The sequence below is a fragment of the Panthera onca genome, chromosome F2 (assembly GCF_046562875.1).
Source record: "Panthera onca isolate mPanOnc1 chromosome F2, mPanOnc1 haplotype 2, whole genome shotgun sequence".
NCBI lineage: Eukaryota > Metazoa > Chordata > Mammalia > Carnivora > Felidae > Panthera > Panthera onca.
The window spans coordinates 5,657,785-5,676,838 of record NC_138356.1 but is presented as its reverse complement, the minus strand read 5'-3'; the positions used below and the strand labels follow the sequence as shown (position 1 = coordinate 5,676,838).

The 19,054-nt window shown below is 40.8% G+C and overlaps 1 pseudogene; it reads left to right on the top strand.

Annotated features, from left to right (window-relative positions):
* The first annotated feature begins 2,624 nt into the window (after positions 1-2,624).
* Positions 2,625-3,259, top strand: LOC144615148 (18S ribosomal RNA; annotated as a pseudogene).
* Positions 3,260-19,054: the final 15,795 nt, after the last annotated feature.

The following is a 19,054-nucleotide window of genomic DNA, read 5'->3' as shown; positions in this document are numbered from 1 at the left end:
CCTATACATGCATGTAGGACGAGGAATATACTACGGCTCCTACACTTTCTCAGAAACATGGAATATTGGAATCGTACTATTATTCACGGTCATGGCTACAGCCTTCATAGGATATGTCTTACCATGAGGCCAAATATCCTTTTGAGGAGCAACCGTAATTACCAACCTCCTATCGGCAATCCCATATATTGGAACCGACCTAGTAGAATGAATCTGAGGGGGCTTCTCAGTAGACAAAGCCACCCTGACACGATTCTTTGCCTTCCACTTCATCCTTCCATTTATCATCTCAGCCCTAGCAGCAGTCCACCTCCTATTCCTCCATGAGACAGGATCTAACAACCCCTCAGGAATAGTATCTGACTCAGACAAAATCCCGTTCCACCCATACTACACAATCAAAGACATCCTGGGCCTTCTAGTACTAATCCTAACACTCATACTACTCGTCCTATTCTCACCAGACCTATTAGGGGACCCCGATAACTACATCCCCGCCAACCCTCTAAACACCCCTCCCCATATCAAGCCCGAATGGTATTTCCTATTTGCATACGCAATCCTCCGATCTATCCCCAATAAACTAGGGGGAGTTTTAGCCCTAGTCCTATCCATCTTAATCTTAGCAATTATCCCCGCCCTCCATACTTCCAAACAACGAGGAATAATGTTTCGGCCACTAAGCCAGTGCTTATTCTGATTCCTAGTGGCGGACCTTCTGACCCTGACATGAATTGGCGGCCAACCTGTAGAATATCCTTTCATTACCATTGGCCAACTAGCCTCCATCCTATACTTCTCTATCCTTTTAATCCTAATACCCATCTCAGGCATTATTGAAAACCGCCTCCTTAAATGAAGAGTCTTCGTAGTATATAAAATACCTTGGTCTTGTAAACCAAAAAAGGAGAATATGTGCCCTCCCTAAGACTTCAAGGAAGAAGCAATAGCCCCACCATCAGCACCCAAAGCTGAAATTCTTTCTTAAACTATTCCTTGTTAATACCAAAAAACAACCCCATGACTTCCATAATTCATATATTACATACACCCTCACTGTGCTTGCCCAGTATGTCCTCATTTTCCACAAAAAAAGCAAGTGAAAATCCTCAATTCACATAACACAAACGCACAATGTAAAACTAACCTATTAGCTACCAATACCCCCCCCCAGACATACTATGTATATCGTGCATTAACTGCTTGTCCCCATGAATATTAAGCATGTACAATAGTTTATATATATTACATAAGACATAATAGTGCTTAATCGTGCATATCCATGATCTATAACAGTCCTCTATGGACCTCAACTGTCCGAAAGAGCTTAATCACCTGGCCTCGAGAAACCAGCAACCCTTGCCTGAGCGTGTACCTCTTCTCGCTCCGGGCCCATTTCAACGTGGGGGTGTCTATAACGGAACTATATCTGGCATCTGGTTCTTACTTCAGGGCCATGACATTCTTAAATCCAATCCTTCAACTTTCTCAAATAGGACATCTCGATGGGTTAATGACTAATCAGCCCATGATCACACATAACTGTGGTGTCATGCATTTGGTATTTTTAATTTTTAGGGGGTCGAACTTGCTATGACTCAGCTATGACCTAAAGGTCCTGACTCAGTCAAATATAATGTAGCTGGACTTATTCTCTATGCGGGGGTTCCACACGTACAACAAACAAGGTGTTATTCAGTCAATGGTCACAGGACATATACTTAAATTCCTATTGCTCCACAGGACACGGCATGCGCGCACCCACGTATACGCGTACACGTACACGTATACACGTATACACGTACACGTACATGTATACACGTATACACATACACGTACACGTACACGTATACACGTACACACGTACATGTACACGTACACACGTACACACGTACACACGTACACACGTACACGTATACACGTATACACATGCAAACTTTTTTGATTTAGTAAATAATTAGCTTAAACAAACCCCCCTTACCCCCCGTTAACCTTATTTATTACAATACGTGTCTATTTCTGTCTTGCCAAACCCCAAAAACAAGACTAAACCGTATCCAAGCATAAGGCCTAAGAATTAACGTTTATAAACTTTACCAACCCCATCATTACCAATTATTGATACTAAATCATAACTTTGTTCGCAGTTATCTATAGATACGTCAACCCGATCTCTAACTCGTCCCTATCGAACAATATTTACACACCCAACAATCCAATATCTTGGTTGATGTAGCTTAAATACATAAAGCAAGGCACTGAAAATGCCTAGATGAGTCGCCAGACTCCATAAACATAAAGGTTTGGTCCTAGCCTTTCCATTAGTTATTAATAAAATTACACATGCAAGCCTCCGCATCCCGGTGAAAATGCCCTCTAAATCACCCAGTGATCCAAAGGAGCTGGTATCAAGCACACAACCATTGTAGCTCATAACACCTTGCTCAGCCACACCCCCACGGGATACAGCAGTGATAAAAATTAAGCTATGAATGAAAGTTCGACTAAGCTATATTAAAATAGGGTTGGTAAATTTCGTGCCAGCCACCGCGGTCATATGATTAACCCAAGCTAATAGACCTACGGCATAAAGCGTATTACAGAAGAAAAATATACTAAAGTTAAACCTTAACTAGGCTGTAAAAAGCTGCAGTTAACATAAAAATATAGCACGAAAGTAACTTTAATATCTCCGACCACATGATAGCTAAGACCCAAACTGGGATTAGATACCCCACTATGCTTAGCCCTAAACCTAGAGAGTTAACTCAAACAAAACTATCCGCCAGAGAACTACTAGCAACAGCTTAAAACTCGAAGGACTTGGCGGTGCTTTATATCCCTCTAGAGGAGCCTGTTCTATAATCGATAAACCCCGATAAACCTCACCATCTCTTGCTAATTCAGCCTATATACCGCCATCTTCAGCAAACCCTAAAAAGGAAGAAAAGTAAGCACAAGTGCCTTAACACAAAAAAGTTAGGTCAAGGTGTAGCCCATGAGATGGGAAGCAATGGGCTACATCTTCTACAACTAGAACATCCACGAAAATCCTTATGAAATTAAGTATTAAAGGAGGATTTAGTAGTAAATTTGAGAGTAGAGAGCTCAATTGAATCGGGCCATGAAGCACGCACACACCGCCTGTCACCCTCTTCAAGTGATTAAGCCCTGAAGAAACCTATTCAAACCACTACACCCACAAGAGGAGACAAGTCGTAACAAGGTAAGCCTACTGGAAAGTGTGCTTGGAGGACAAGATGTAGCTTAAACAAAGCATCTGGCCTACACCCAGAAGATTTCATATTAAGCTGACCATCTTGAGCCAAAGCTAGCCCAATCGTCCATAAACGCAACTAACATTAGAAAGTAAAACAAAACATTTAGTTACCTCAAAAAGTATAGGAGATAGAAATTTAACTTGGCGCTATAGAGAAAGTACCGCAAGGGAAAGATGAAAGAAAAAACTAACAGCACTATACAGCAAAGATTACCCCTTGTACCTTTTGCATAATGAATTAGCTAGAATAACCTAACAAAGAGAACTTCATCTAGGCCTCCCGAAACCAGACGAGCTACCCACGAACAATCTATTACAGGATGAACTCGTCTATGTTGCAAAATAGTGAGAAGATTTGTGGGTAGAGGTGAAAAGCCTAACGAGCCTGGTGATAGCTGGTTGCCCAGAACAGAATCTTAGTTCGACTTTAAACTTACCTCAAAACTCTAAAATTCCAATGTAAGTTTAAAATATAGTCTAAAAAGGTACAGCTTTTTAGAATTAGGATACAGCCTTAATTAGAGAGTAAGCATAAACGCAAACCATAGTTGGCCTAAAAGCAGCCACCAATTAAGAAAGCGTTCAAGCTCAACAATCAAAACATCTCAATGTCAAAAAACGCAACCAACTCCTAATTTAAAACTGGGCTAATCTATTTAATAATAGAAGCAATAATGCTAATATGAGTAACAAGAAATATTTCTCCCGTGCATAAGCTTATATCAGAACGGAGAACCACTGATAGTTAACAACAAGATAAATATAACCTAACTACAAGCAAAATATCAAACTAATTGTTAACCCAACACAGGCATGCAATCCAGGGAAAGATTAAAAGAAGTAAAAGGAACTCGGCAAACACAAGCCCCGCCTGTTTACCAAAAACATCACCTCTAGCATTTCCAGTATTAGAGGCACTGCCTGCCCAGTGACATTAGTTAAACGGCCGCGGTATCCTGACCGTGCAAAGGTAGCGTAATCATTTGTTCCTTAAATAGGGACTTGTATGAGTGGCCACACGAGGGCTTTACTGTCTCTTACTTCCAATCCGTGAAATTGACCTTCCCGTGAAGAGGCGGGAATATGACAATAAGACGAGAAGACCCTATGGAGCTTTAATTAACCGACCCAAAGAGACCTTGATAATCAACCAACAGGGATAACAAACCTCTACCATGGGTCGACAATTTAGGTTGGGGTGACCTCGGAGAATAAAACAACCTCTGAGTGATTTAAATCTAGACTAACCAGTCGAAAGTATTACATCACTTATTGATCCAAAAACTTGATCAACGGAACAAGTTACCCTAGGGATAACAGCGCAATCCTATTTTAGAGTCCATATCGACAATAGGGTTTACGACCTCGATGTTGGATGAGGACATCCCGATGGTGCAGCAGCTATCAAAGGTTCGTTTGTTCAACGATTACCGGAGTGATCCAGGTCGGTTTCTATTAAATAATTTCTCCCAGTACGAAAGGACAAGAGAAATAAGGCCCACTTTACCAAAGCGCCTTTAACCAAATAGATGATATAATCTCAATCTAGACAGTTTACCTAAACACACCGCCCGAGAGCTCGGGTTTGTTAGGGTGGCAGAGCCCGGTAATTGCATAAAACTTAAGCTTTTATTATCAGAGGTTCAACTCCTCTCCCTAACAGCATGTTCATAATCAATATCCTCTCATTAATTATCCCTATTCTTCTCACCGTAGCCTTCCTAACCCTAGTTGAACGTAAAGTACTAGGCTACATGCAACTCCGCAAAGGACCAAACGTCGTAGGACCATACGGCCTACTCCAACCCATTGCAGACGCTATAAAACTCTTCACTAAAGAACCCCTCCGACCCCTCACATCTTCTATATTCATATTCATTATAGCACCTATCCTAGCCCTTGCACTAGCCCTAACCATATGAATCCCGCTGCCCATACCATATCCACTCATTAACAAAAACCTAGGGGTGCTATTTATACTAGCCATATCCAGCCTAGCTGTTTACTCCATTATATGATCTGGGTGGGCTTCAAACTCAAAATATGCCCTAATCGGAGCCCTACGAGCCGTAGCCCAAACAATCTCATATGAAGTCACACTAGCTATTATTCTCTTATCAGTACTACTAATAAACGGATCCTTCACATTAGCCACACTAATTACCACTCAAGAATATATCTGACTTATTATTCCCGCATGACCCCTAGCTATAATATGATTCATCTCCACACTAGCAGAAACCAACCGAGCCCCATTTGAACTCACAGAAGGAGAATCAGAGCTTGTTTCCGGATTTAACGTAGAATACGCAGCAGGTCACTTCGCCCTATTTTTTCTAGCAGAATACGCTAACATTATCATAAATATCCTCACAACAATCCTATTTTTCGGAGCATTTCACAGTCCCTACATACCAGAACTATATACCATTAACTTCACTGTAAAAACCCTAATCCTAACAACCACCTTCCTATGAATCCGAGCATCTTACCCACGATTCCGATATGACCAATTAATACACCTCTTACGAAAAAGCTTTCTACCCCTTACCCTAGCCCTATGTATATGACACGTCTCCCTACCCATCATTACAGCAAGCATTCCACCTCAAACATAAGAAATATGTCTGACAAAAGAGTTACTTTGATAGAGTAAAACTTAGAGGTTTAAACCCTCTTATTTCTAGAATTATAGGAATCGAACCTAATCCTAAGAATCCAAAAATCTTCGTGCTACCAATATTACACCACATTCTAAAGTAAGGTCAGCTAAATAAGCTATCGGGCCCATACCCCGAAAATGTTGGTTTATACCCTTCCCATACTAATCAAACCCCCTATTTTTATTATCATTATTATATCAACCGTTATTTCAGGAACTATAATCGTAATAACAGCCTCCCATTGACTTATAGTCTGAATCGGCCTCGAAATAAACCTATTAGCCATTATTCCCATCCTCATAAAAAAATATAATCCACGAGCCATAGAAGCAGCCACAAAATATTTCCTGACACAAGCAACTGCTTCAATAATCCTAATAATAGGAATCATCATCAACCTACTGCATTCAGGACAATGAACTGTATCAAAAGATCTCAACCCCATAGCATCTATCATAATAACAACCGCCTTAGCAATAAAACTAGGACTAGCCCCATTCCACTTCTGAGTGCCCGAAGTTACACAAGGAATCTCCATATCCTCAGGCCTAATCCTACTCACATGACAAAAAATTGCTCCACTATCAATCCTATACCAAATCTCACCCACCATCAATCCCAACCTACTCCTAACAATAGCCATCATATCAGTTATAGTCGGAGGCTGAGGAGGACTTAACCAAACCCAACTACGAAAAATTATAGCATATTCCTCAATTGCCCACATAGGCTGAATAGCAGCCATCATAATATATAGCCCCACAATAATAATTTTAAACCTGACCATCTACATCATCATAACACTAACCACCTTCATATTATTCATACACAACTCCACCACAACAACATCATCCCTATCACAAACATGAAACAAAACACCCCTAATCACCTCATTTATCCTAGTACTAATAATGTCTCTAGGCGGCCTTCCTCCACTCTCCGGCTTCATCCCAAAATGAATAATCATTCAGGAACTAACTAAAAACGAAATAATTATAATACCCACACTACTAGCTATAACAGCACTACTTAACCTGTACTTCTACATACGACTAACGTATACCACTGCACTGACTATATTCCCCTCAAACAACTGTATAAAAATAAAATGACGATTCGGGTGCACAGAAAAAACAATCCTTTTACCCCCCCCCCCCCTTAATTGTAATATCCACCATGCTACTACCACTCGCACCAATACTATCCATCCTAGATTAGAAGTTTAGGTTAAATTAGACCAAGAGCCTTCAAAGCTCTAAGTAAGCCCTAACAGACTTAACTTCTGCATACCAATTAATCCTAAGGACTGCAAGAATCTATCTTACATCAATTGATTGCAAATCAAACACTTTAATTAAGCTAAGCCCTTACTAGATTGGTGGGCCCCAACCCCACGAAATTTTAGTTAACAGCTAAATACCCTCCTAGTCCACTGGCTTCAATCTACTTCTCCCGCCGTCTAGAAAAAAAAGGCGGGAGAAGCCCCGGCAGCGTCAAGCTGCTTCTTTGAATTTGCAATTCAATATGACATTCACTGCAGGACTTGGTAAAAAGAGGACTGAACCTCTGTCTTTAGATTTACAGTCTAATGCTTACTCAGCCATTTTACCTATGTTCATAAACCGCTGACTATTTTCAACCAATCACAAAGATATTGGAACTCTTTACCTTCTATTTGGCGCCTGGGCCGGTATGGTAGGGACCGCTCTCAGTCTCTCAATCCGAGCCGAACTGGGTCAACCTGGCACGCTACTAGGGGACGACCAAATTTATAATGTAGAGTCGTCACCGCCCATGCCTTTGTAATAATCTTCTTTATAGTAATGCCTATTATGATTGGAGGATTCGGAAACTGATTGGTTCCATTAATAATTGGAGCCCCCGATATAGCATTCCCTCGAATGAATAATATGAGCTTCTGACTCCTTCCCCCGTCTTTCCTACTTTTGCTCGCATCATCTATGGTAGAGGCTGGAGCAGGGACTGGATGGACAGTATACCCACCTCTAGCCGGCAACCTAGCTCATGCAGGAGCATCCGTAGATCTAACTATTTTTTCACTACACCTAGCAGGTGTCTCCTCAATCTTAGGTGCTATTAATTTTATTACTACTATTATTAATATAAAACCCCCTGCTATATCCCAATATCAAACACCCCTATCTGTCTGATCGGTTTTAATCACTGCTGTATTGCTACTTCTATCACTACCAGTTTTAGCAGCAGGCATCACTATACTACTGACAGATCGAAATCCGAACACCACATTTTTTGACCCCGCCGGAGGAGGGGATCCTATCTTATATCAACACCTATTCTGATTTTTCGGTCACCCAGAAGTCTACATTTTAATTTTACCCGGGTTTGGAATAATTTCACGTATTGTTACCTACTACTCAGGTAAAAAAGAACCTTTTGGCTACATGGGAATAGTCTGAGCTATAATATCAATTGGCTTTCTGGGCTTTATCGTATGAGCCCATCACATGTTTACTGTGGGGATAGATGTGGACACACGAGCATACTTTACATCAGCTACTATAATATATTGCTATTCCCACTGGGGTAAAAGTATTTAGCTGACTGGCCACTCTTCATGGAGGTAATATCAAATGGTCCCCTGCTATGCTATGAGCTCTGGGATTCATTTTCCTATTCACCGTAGGAGGCTCAACAGGAATTGTACTAGCAAATTCCTCATTAGATATTGTTCTTCACGACACATACTACGTAGTAGCCCACTTCCACTATGTCTTGTCAATAGGAGCAGTATTTGCTATCATAGGAGGCTTCGTCCATTGATTCCCCCTATTCTCAGGGTATACTCTCGATAATACTTGGGCAAAAATTCATTTTACGATTATGTTCGTAGGTGTCAATATAACGTTTTTCCCTCAGCATTTTCTAGGCCTGTCCGGAATGCCTCGACGTTATTCTGACTACCCAGACGCATATACAACTTGAAACACAATCTCCTCAATAGGCTCTTTTATTTCACTAACAGCAGTAATATTAATAGTTTTTATAGTGTGAGAAGCTTTTGCATCAAAGCGAGAAGTGGCCATAGTGGAACTAACCACAACTAATCTTGAATGGCTGCATGGATGTCCCCCTCCATATCACACATTTGAAGAGCCAACCTATGTGCTGTTAAAATAAGAAAGGAAGGAATCGAACCTCCTTAGACTGGTTTCAAGCCAATACCATAACCATTATGTCTTTCTCAATCAAGAAGTATTAGTAAAACAATTACATAACTTTGTCAAGGTTAAATTATAGGTTTAAGCCCTATGTACTTCCATGGCATACCCCTTCCAACTAGGTTTTCAAGATGCTACATCCCCCATCATAGAAGAGCTCCTACACTTCCATGATCACACACTAATAATTGTATTCCTAATTAGCTCCCTAGTCCTTTATATCATCTCACTAATACTAACAACCAAACTCACGCACACAAGCACAATGGATGCCCAAGAAGTAGAAACCATCTGAACCATTTTACCAGCTATCATCTTAATTCTCATTGCCCTACCCTCCTTACGAATGCTCTATATAATAGACGAGATTAATAGCCCCTCTCTTACTGTAAAGACCATGGGACATCAATGGTATTGAAGCTCTGAATACACTGACTATGAAGACCTAAGCTTTGACTCCTATATAATTCCCACTCAAGAGCTAAAGCCCGGAGAACTCCGACTATTAGCAGTTGATAACCGAGTAGTACTACCAATAGAAGTGACCATTCGCGTGTTAATCTCATCAGAAGACGTACTACACTCATGAGCCGTCCCATCCCTGGGCCTAAAAACTGATGCTCTTCCAGGCCGACTAAACCAAACAACCCTAATGGGTACACGACCTGGACTCTATTATGGTCAGTGCTCAGAGATCTGCGGCTCAAACCACAGTTTTATGCCCATTGTTCTTGAACTAGTCCCATTATCATATTTTGAAAAATGATCTGCGTCTATACTGTAAATCCATTAAGAAGCTAAACTAGCGTTAACCTTTTAAGTGAAAAACTGGGAGTTTAAACCTCCCCTTAATGGCATGCCACAGTTAGATACATCCACCTGATTCATCACTATTATTTCAATAATTATAACACTATTTATTATATTTCAACTAAAAATCTCAAAACACCTGTATCCTTCAAGCCCGGAACCCAAATCTACAGCTGCACTAAAACAGCCTAACCCTTGAGAAAAAAAAAAAAATGAACGAAAATCTACTCACCTCTTTCACTACCCCAACAATAATAGGATTGCCTGTTGTCGTATTAATTATTATGTTCCCCAGCATTCTATTCCCCTCACCTAACCGACTAATTAATAACCGTTTAGTCTCACTTCAACAGTGATTAGTACAACTAACATCAAAACAAATACTAGCCATTCACAATCACAAAGGACAAACTTGGGCCCTAATACTCATATCTCTCATTTTATTTATTGGATCAACAAACCTGTTAGGTCTACTGCCTCACTCATTTACTCCAACTACCCAATTATCAATAAACTTAGGAATAGCTATTCCCCTATGAGCCGGTACCGTAATCACCGGGTTTCGCCACAAAACTAAAGCGTCCCTGGCCCACTTTTCTACCACAAGGAACACCAATCCCCCTGATCCCTATGCTTGTAATTATTGAAACCATTAGCCTTTTTATCCAGCCCGTGGCTCTGGCCGTACGACTTACAGCTAACATTACTGCAGGCCACCTATTCATACACTTAATTGGAGGAGCTGCTCTGGCCCTAACAAACATTAGTACCTCTGTTGCTTTAATGACCTTTATTATCCTCATCCTACTGACAATCCTTGAATTTGCTGTGGCTCTAATCCAAGCCTACGTCTTTACCCTACTTGTAAGCCTGTGTCTACATGACAATACTTAATGACCCATCAAACCCACGCATACCATATGGTTAACCCCAGTCCATGGCCACTTACGGGAGCCCTTTCAGCCCTACTGATAACTTCAGGTCTGGCCATATGATTTCACTACAACTCAATACTATTATTGACCCTAGGTATAACCACTAACCTACTGACTATATATCAATGGTGACGAGACATTATTCGGGAAAGCACATTCCAAGGTCACCACACACCCATCGTTCAAAAAGGTCTCCGTTATGGAATAATTCTCTTTATCACCTCAGAAGCATTCTTCTTCGCAGGCCTTTTCTGGGCCTTCTACCACTCAAGTCTAGCCCCAACTCCTGAATTGGGAGGATGCTGACCACCAACAGGTATTATTCCCCTAAACCCCCTAGAAGTCCCACTACTCAATACCTCCGTACTTCTAGCTTCCGGAGTGTCAGTCACCTGAGCTCACCATAGTTTAATAGAAGGGAATCGAAAACACATACTCCAAGCACTATTTATTACAATCTCCCTAGGAGTCTACTTCACCCTCCTCCAAGCCTCCGAATACTATGAAACATCATTCACAATCTCAGACGGAGTCTACGGATCCACCTTCTTCATGGCTACAGGATTCCACGGACTACACGTAATTATCGGCTCTACCTTCCTAATTGTATGCTTCTTGCGCCAACTAGAATATCACTTCACATCGAGCCACCACTTTGGATTTGAAGCCGCTGCTTGATATTGACATTTCGTAGACGTGGTTTGACTATTCCTATACGTTTCTATTTATTGATGAGGATCCTATTCCTTTAGTATTAACAAGTACAGCTGACTTCCAATCAACCAGTTTCGGTATAATCCGAAAGGGAATAATAAACGTAATACTCGCCCTGCTCACCAATACACTTCTATCCACACTACTTGCACTCATCGCATTCTGACTACCCCAACTAAATATCTATGCAGAAAAAGCAAGTCCTTATGAATGTGGATTTGACCCCACAGGATCCGCCCGCCTGCCTTTCTCTATAAAATTTTTCTTAGTAGCGATTACATTCTTGCTATTTGACCTAGAAATTGCACTACTACTCCCTCTTCCTTGGGCCTCACAAACAAACAAATTATCAACCATACTTACCATAGCTCTTCTACTAATCTCTCTATTAGCCGCAAGCCTAGCCTACGAATGAACCCAAAAAGGACTAGAGTGAACTGAATATGATAATTAGTTTAAACTAAAACAAATGATTTCGACTCATTAGATTGTAGCTTACCCTATAATTATCAGATGTCCATAGTCTATATTAATATCTTCCTGGCTTTCATCATGTCACTTATAGGACTACTGATGTACCGATCCCACCTAATATCTTCCCTCCTATGTCTAGAAGGCATAATACTATCCCTATTTATCATGATAACCGTGGCAATTGTAAATAATCACTTCACACTAGCTAGCATGACTCCTATCATCCTGCTAGAATTTGCAGCCTGCGAGGCGGCACTGGGCTTATCCCTACTCGTAATGGTATCAAACACATATGGCACCGACTATGTACAAAACTTAAACCTCCTACAATGCTAAAAATTATTGTCCCTACTGCCATACTCATACCGATAACATGACTATCAAAACCCAACATAATCTGAATTAACTCAACTACCTATAGCCTTCTGATCAGCCTTATTAGCCTCTCCTATTTAAATCAACTAGGCGACAACAGCCTAAATCTCTCATTACTATTTTTCTCAGACTCACTCTCTGCACCTCTACTAGTATTAACCACATGACTCCTACCACTGACGCTCATGGCTAGTCAATCACACCTGTCAAAAGAGACCTTAGCCCGAAAAAAACTATACATCACAATACTTATTATCTTACAACTTCTCTTAATTATAACATTCACCGCCACAGAACTAATTATATTCTACATTCTATTTGAAGCCACATTAATCCCCACCCTCATTATTATCACTCGATGGGGTAATCAAACGGAGCGACTAAACGCTGGCCTATACTTTCTATTCTACACCTTGGTAGGCTCACTACCCCTCCTAGTCGCACTACTATACATCCAAAACACAACAGGGACTTTAAATTTCCTAATCATTCAATCATTCAACCACCTTCCTATGAATCCGAGCATCTTACCCACGATTCCGATATGACCAATTAATACACCTCTTACGAAAAAGCTTTCTACCCCTTACCCTAGCCCTATGTATATGACACGTCTCCCTACCCATCATTACAGCAAGCATTCCACCTCAAACATAAGAAACATGTCTGACAAAAGAGTTACTTTGATAGAGTAAAACTTAGAGGTTTAAACCCTCTTATTTCTAGAATTATAGGAATCGAACCTAATCCTAAGAATCCAAAAATCTTCGTGCTACCAATATTACACCACATTCTAAAGTAAGGTCAGCTAAATAAGCTATCGGGCCCATACCCCGAAAATGTTGGTTTATACCCTTCCCATACTAATCAAACCCCCTATTTTTATTATCATTATTATATCAACCGTTATTTCAGGAACTATAATCGTAATAACAGCCTCCCATTGACTTATAGTCTGAATCGGCCTCGAAATAAACCTATTAGCCATTATTCCCATCCTCATAAAAAAATATAATCCACGAGCCATGGAAGCAGCCACAAAATATTTCCTGACACAAGCAACTGCTTCAATACTCCTAATAATAGGAATCATCATCAACCTACTGCATTCAGGACAATGAACTGTATCAAAAGATCTCAACCCCATAGCATCTATCATAATAACAACCGCCTTAGCAATAAAACTAGGACTAGCCCCATTCCACTTCTGAGTGCCCGAAGTTACACAAGGAATCTCCATATCCTCAGGCCTAATCCTACTCACATGACAAAAAATTGCTCCACTATCAATCCTATACCAAATCTCACCCACCATCAATCCCAACCTACTCCTAACAATAGCCATCATATCAGTTATAGTCGGGGGCTGAGGAGGACTTAACCAAACCCAACTACGAAAAATTATAGCATATTCCTCAATTGCCCACATAGGCTGAATAGCAGCCATCATAATATATAGCCCCACAATAATAATTTTAAACCTGACCATCTACATCATCATAACACTAACCACCTTCATATTATTCATACACAACTCCACCACAACAACATCATCCCTATCACAAACATGAAACAAAACACCCCTAATCACCTCATTTATCCTAGTACTAATAATGTCTCTAGGCGGCCTTCCTCCACTCTCCGGCTTCATCCCAAAATGAATAATCATTCAGGAACTAACTAAAAACGAAATAATTATAATACCCACACTACTAGCTATAACAGCACTACTTAACCTGTACTTCTACATACGACTAACGTATACCACTGCACTGACTATATTCCCCTCAAACAACTGTATAAAAATAAAATGACGATTCGGGTGCACAGAAAAAACAATCCTTTTACCCCCCCCCCCCTTAATTGTAATATCCACCATGCTACTACCACTCGCACCAATACTATCCATCCTAGATTAGAAGTTTAGGTTAAATTAGACCAAGAGCCTTCAAAGCTCTAAGTAAGCCCTAACAGACTTAACTTCTGCATACCAATTAATCCTAAGGACTGCAAGAATCTATCTTACATCAATTGATTGCAAATCAAACACTTTAATTAAGCTAAGCCCTTACTAGATTGGTGGGCCCCAACCCCACGAAATTTTAGTTAACAGCTAAATACCCTCCTAGTCCACTGGCTTCAATCTACTTCTCCCGCCGTCTAGAAAAAAAAGGCGGGAGAAGCCCCGGCAGCGTCAAGCTGCTTCTTTGAATTTGCAATTCAATATGACATTCACTGCAGGACTTGGTAAAAAGAGGACTGAACCTCTGTCTTTAGATTTACAGTCTAATGCTTACTCAGCCATTTTACCTATGTTCATAAACCGCTGACTATTTTCAACCAATCACAAAGATATTGGAACTCTTTACCTTCTATTTGGCGCCTGGGCCGGTATGGTAGGGACCGCTCTCAGTCTCTCAATCCGAGCCGAACTGGGTCAACCTGGCACGCTACTAGGGGACGACCAAATTTATAATGTAGAGTCGTCACCGCCCATGCCTTTGTAATAATCTTCTTTATAGTAATGCCTATTATGATTGGAGGATTCGGAAACTGATTGGTTCCATTAATAATTGGAGCCCCCGATATAGCATTCCCTCGAATGAATAATATGAGCTTCTGACTCCTTCCCCCGTCTTTCCTACTTTTGCTCGCATCATCTATGGTAGAGGCTGGAGCAGGGACTGGATGGACAGTATACCCACCTCTAGCCGGCAACCTAGCTCATGCAGGAGCATCCGTAGATCTAACTATTTTTTCACTACACCTAGCAGGTGTCTCCTCAATCTTAGGTGCTATTAATTTTATTACTACTATTATTAATATAAAACCCCCTGCTATATCCCAATATCAAACACCCCTATCTGTCTGATCGGTTTTAATCACTGCTGTATTGCTACTTCTATCACTACCAGTTTTAGCAGCAGGCATCACTATACTACTGACAGATCGAAATCCGAACACCACATTTTTTGACCCCGCCGGAGGAGGGGATCCTATCTTATATCAACACCTATTCTGATTTTTCGGTCACCCAGAAGTCTACATTTTAATTTTACCCGGGTTTGGAATAATTTCACGTATTGTTACCTACTACTCAGGTAAAAAAGAACCTTTTGGCTACATGGGAATAGTCTGAGCTATAATATCAATTGGCTTTCTGGGCTTTATCGTATGAGCCCATCACATGTTTACTGTGGGGATAGATGTGGACACACGAGCATACTTTACATCAGCTACTATAATATATTGCTATTCCCACTGGGGTAAAAGTATTTAGCTGACTGGCCACTCTTCATGGAGGTAATATCAAATGGTCCCCTGCTATGCTATGAGCTCTGGGATTCATTTTCCTATTCACCGTAGGAGGCTCAACAGGAATTGTACTAGCAAATTCCTCATTAGATATTGTTCTTCACGACACATACTACGTAGTAGCCCACTTCCACTATGTCTTGTCAATAGGAGCAGTATTTGCTATCATAGGAGGCTTCGTCCATTGATTCCCCCTATTCTCAGGGTATACTCTCGATAATACTTGGGCAAAAATTCATTTTACGATTATGTTCGTAGGTGTCAATATAACGTTTTTCCCTCAGCATTTTCTAGGCCTGTCCGGAATGCCTCGACGTTATTCTGACTACCCAGACGCATATACAACTTGAAACACAATCTCCTCAATAGGCTCTTTTATTTCACTAACAGCAGTAATATTAATAGTTTTTATAGTGTGAGAAGCTTTTGCATCAAAGCGAGAAGTGGCCATAGTGGAACTAACCACAACTAATCTTGAATGGCTGCATGGATGTCCCCCTCCATATCACACATTTGAAGAGCCAACCTATGTGCTGTTAAAATAAGAAAGGAAGGAATCGAACCTCCTTAGACTGGTTTCAAGCCAATACCATAACCATTATGTCTTTCTCAATCAAGAAGTATTAGTAAAACAATTACATAACTTTGTCAAGGTTAAATTATAGGTTTAAGCCCTATGTACTTCCATGGCATACCCCTTCCAACTAGGTTTTCAAGATGCTACATCCCCCATCATAGAAGAGCTCCTACACTTCCATGATCACACACTAATAATTGTATTCCTAATTAGCTCCCTAGTCCTTTATATCATCTCACTAATACTAACAACCAAACTCACGCACACAAGCACAATGGATGCCCAAGAAGTAGAAACCATCTGAACCATTTTACCAGCTATCATCTTAATTCTCATTGCCCTACCCTCCTTACGAATGCTCTATATAATAGACGAGATTAATAGCCCCTCTCTTACTGTAAAGACCATGGGACATCAATGGTATTGAAGCTCTGAATACACTGACTATGAAGACCTAAGCTTTGACTCCTATATAATTCCCACTCAAGAGCTAAAGCCCGGAGAACTCCGACTATTAGCAGTTGATAACCGAGTAGTACTACCAATAGAAGTGACCATTCGCGTGTTAATCTCATCAGAAGACGTACTACACTCATGAGCCGTCCCATCCCTGGGCCTAAAAACTGATGCTCTTCCAGGCCGACTAAACCAAACAACCCTAATGGGTACACGACCTGGACTCTATTATGGTCAGTGCTCAGAGATCTGCGGCTCAAACCACAGTTTTATGCCCATTGTTCTTGAACTAGTCCCATTATCATATTTTGAAAAATGATCTGCGTCTATACTGTAAATCCATTAAGAAGCTAAACTAGCGTTAACCTTTTAAGTGAAAAACTGGGAGTTTAAACCTCCCCTTAATGGCATGCCACAGTTAGATACATCCACCTGATTCATCACTATTATTTCAATAATTATAACACTATTTATTATATTTCAACTAAAAATCTCAAAACACCTGTATCCTTCAAGCCCGGAACCCAAATCTACAGCTGCACTAAAACAGCCTAACCCTTGAGAAAAAAAAAAAAATGAACGAAAATCTACTCACCTCTTTCACTACCCCAACAATAATAGGATTGCCTGTTGTCGTATTAATTATTATGTTCCCCAGCATTCTATTCCCCTCACCTAACCGACTAATTAATAACCGTTTAGTCTCACTTCAACAGTGATTAGTACAACTAACATCAAAACAAATACTAGCCATTCACAATCACAAAGGACAAACTTGGGCCCTAATACTCATATCTCTCATTTTATTTATTGGATCAACAAACCTGTTAGGTCTACTGCCTCACTCATTTACTCCAACTACCCAATTATCAATAAACTTAGGAATAGCTATTCCCCTATGAGCCGGTACCGTAATCACCGGGTTTCGCCACAAAACTAAAGCGTCCCTGGCCCACTTTTCTACCACAAGGAACACCAATCCCCCTGATCCCTATGCTTGTAATTATTGAAACCATTAGCCTTTTTATCCAGCCCGTGGCTCTGGCCGTACGACTTACAGCTAACATTACTGCAGGCCACCTATTCATACACTTAATTGGAGGAGCTGCTCTGGCCCTAACAAACATTAGTACCTCTGTTGCTTTAATGACCTTTATTATCCTCATCCTACTGACAATCCTTGAATTTGCTGTGGCTCTAATCCAAGCCTACGTCTTTACCCTACTTGTAAGCCTGTGTCTACATGACAATACTTAATGACCCATCAAACCCACGCATACCATATGGTTAACCCCAGTCCATGGCCACTTACGGGAGCCCTTTCAGCCCTACTGATAACTTCAGGTCTGGCCATATGATTTCACTACAACTCAATACTATTATTGACCCTAGGTATAACCACTAACCTACTGACTATATATCAATGGTGACGAGACATTATTCGGGAAAGCACATTCCAAGGTCACCACACACCCATCGTTCAAAAAGGTCTCCGTTATGGAATAATTCTCTTTATCACCTCAGAAGCATTCTTCTTCGCAGGCCTTTTCTGGGCCTTCTACCACTCAAGTCTAGCCCCAACTCCTGAATTGGGAGGATGCTGACCACCAACAGGTATTATTCCCCTAAACCCCCTAGAAGTCCCACTACTCAATACCTCCGTACTTCTAGCTTCCGGAGTGTCAGTCACCTGAGCTCACCATAGTTTAATAGAAGGGAATCGAAAACACATACTCCAAGCACTATTTATTACAATCTCCCTAGGAGTCTACTTCACCCTCCTCCAAGCCTCCGAATACTATGAAACATCATTCACAATCTCAGACGGAGTCTACGGATCCACCTTCTTCATGGCTACAGGATTCCACGGACTACACGTAATTATCGGCTCTACCTTCCTAATTGTATGCTTCTTGCGCCAACTAGAATATCACTTCACATCGAGCCACCACTTTGGATTTGAAGCCGCTGCTTGAGATTGACATTTCGTAGACGTGGTTTGACTATTCCTATACGTTTCTATTTATTGATGAGGATCCTATTCCTTTAGTATTAACAAGTACAGCTGACTTCCAATCAACCAGTTTCGGTATAATCCGAAAGGGAATAATAAACGTAATACTCGCCCTGCTCACCAATACACTTCTATCCACACTACTTGCACTCATCGCATTCTGACTACCCCAACTAAATATCTATGCAGAAAAAGCAAGTCCTTATGAATGTGGATTTGACCCCACAGGATCCGCCCGCCT